Below are 2,511 nucleotides of genomic sequence, written 5' to 3'. Positions count from 1 at the left end.
TATTTTTTACGGTAAAATTCCGGCAACCACAGCTGCCGTTTTTTTACCGTAAATTTTACAGATTTTTTTTACAGTGGGTTATGCTTTACAATAAACTTGCTTTATTTAGCATTAGTTAATGCATTAACTAACATTAACAATTAGCAGTACATTTGTTACAATATTTATTAATCTCTGTTAACGTTGGTTAATAAAAAAAATACAAATGTTCATTGTTATTTTGCGTTAGCTGAGGTACTAATATTAACAGATACTAATGTAACAGAAATTTTAACATTAACGTTAATCAATGCTTTAAAAGTATTGTTTGTTCATGTTAAGTAATGTTAACAAAAGGAAGCTTATTGTAAAGTGTAAACCAGAGTAATAAAGGGGACATGTAAAAGCAACTATGGACATTTTTTTAGTGTTTCTAGTTACAAAAAAAAAAGTAAACAGTAGTTAATTTAATATTTATATTGTCATTAATATATTACATATATTATATTGACAAAATATGCATTTTATGTTTTGTTTGTCCAAGTTGTTTTTGGGTTGTTTTGGATCTTAGTGCTGCGTTGTATTTTCTGTTAGTAATTTGACATGCAGTTTTCAAACAGTACACATTGCCCACCCTGTTCTGTGTAGGCCCACCTACACCTGATGTGTCTGTCTCTCTACATCTCATCCCACTTGTCTTATTGTATTTTCATAGTGTTGCAGCTTTTCTTACAGTGTGAAATCATTTTGTGACCCAGCATTTCTTTTGCAGCATTTTAGTGAATTTCTGTGAGATACTTGCAAGATTTAGGGCTAGAGGGACATCCTGGACTTTACTGTGATGACAACAAATGTGACAGACAGTTAAAAAAAATATATTATTTTTTTTTTCTAAGCAGAACATGTATCCCCCAAGTGACTCTACCCAGCAATAGCTTTTCAGAACAACAAGTCTTGTATATTATAAAAGCATGTTAAAACAAATCTGTGGTCATGAGAGATGAACCAAAAGTGATTTTCATTTGCATGAATCAAATGAGGCATCATCAGCTTTTGGTTCATGTGTTTGAATATGCAGCACTTGATTTGGATCTGATTTTGACCTTGATCTGCTGGTACCGTCAGTGTTGGCATGATGTTGTTCTGACATTAATCTTCACTAAATGTAGCTCGCATTCTCAGACAAGGTTTAAGGAGCTTTTATTTCATTTAATTTTTATTTTTTACAGTACCTTACACTATCATCAGTGTCAATGAGAAAGGGTCATCTCAGGAACTTTGCATAAAATATACAAAGGCTTTGCGTATACAAATGATGTTATTCTATACCAGGGATGTGGTGCTCTGGCTAAAGCTCTGAGTAATGCAAAAAACTGCATTGTGCTTTATTTACTGCACGCCTCTCTGATTTACATTTCATGATGTTGTTTTTTTGTTTGTTTGTTTGTTTTTTTACAAACTGAACTTCAGTCATATAAACACAATATACAACATGACATTAAACACAATTGAAGTAAAACAAATAACTAGTATCAGCCAGTGCTATTATATACATATTCATTACAGTGAAATTCAATAAAAAAAATCATTTAATTCCAAATTAATTTCATTATGATATTACAAGTTACTGCATTAGTTCTTCATTGTATTTTGTTCTCTGTATATGATGTGTAAATATGTCTCCAACTGACCTGAGCTGATAATGACATTGTTTTCACCAGAGCTGCTTTACAGCTGAATTTAACTACTTTAATATTTGATCATTTTTTACACAGTTACCAAACTGAACCTCATCTGAACAATGAAACTGCTGTTGTTTTTTTCTTTTAGAGTTGCTGTACAGTAGGATTTGCATCATTGATTCATTATTTTCTTGTTTATCACAGTAAAGCTGTTATAAAACAGTCTGCATTGTACAGTATAAAGCAGTATAGAGATAAATGTGACTGGACTTGAGTTGACTTGAAGATCAGAATGAATCTCTGCCAGTCTGTCTGCATTGTGAAAAACTAAAGAAAAATACAACATACACACCGTGTAAAAACGTGTGTCTGATTATCTTCATATACAGTTTATATAGCAGATGAAATGACAGTTCAGGATTGATTTGACACATTCAGTCACCAGAGAAGATAAACAACAGCAGTGTTTAATCATAAATACTCACAGTTTGGAGTTCCGCTATTAATGCTGTTCCGTCTGACCCGTCTCAGTGTCTTTTTCTTTCTTCGTTGATTAGATTGTATCTCGTCCTCTTTGTTTGGCATCCTGTAGATTTTGATTCTCCACAGATGTTCTGCAATTAAATAATTTTAACCCTGTTAACTTTAATTCTGTTCCTGCTTTATATATTGCCAAAAGTAGATATATTATTTAGAGTTCAAGTTTAATTAATGATTGTTGAGCAGTACAGATTTACATTTCAGTCACATTATAAAACAAAAATCAATGTCCAGTATAAAAGTGTTTTAATCACCTTGTTGTGCAGTCTGTCTGAAGCCTGTAGAAGTGACATTGTTCTGATTTACATTC

Source organism: Sinocyclocheilus anshuiensis, unplaced genomic scaffold (assembly GCF_001515605.1).
Source record: "Sinocyclocheilus anshuiensis isolate Anshui unplaced genomic scaffold, SAMN03320099.WGS_v1.1 scaffold320, whole genome shotgun sequence".
NCBI classification, from domain to species: Eukaryota; Metazoa; Chordata; class Actinopteri; order Cypriniformes; family Cyprinidae; genus Sinocyclocheilus; species Sinocyclocheilus anshuiensis.
This window is presented reverse-complemented; position numbering follows the sequence as displayed.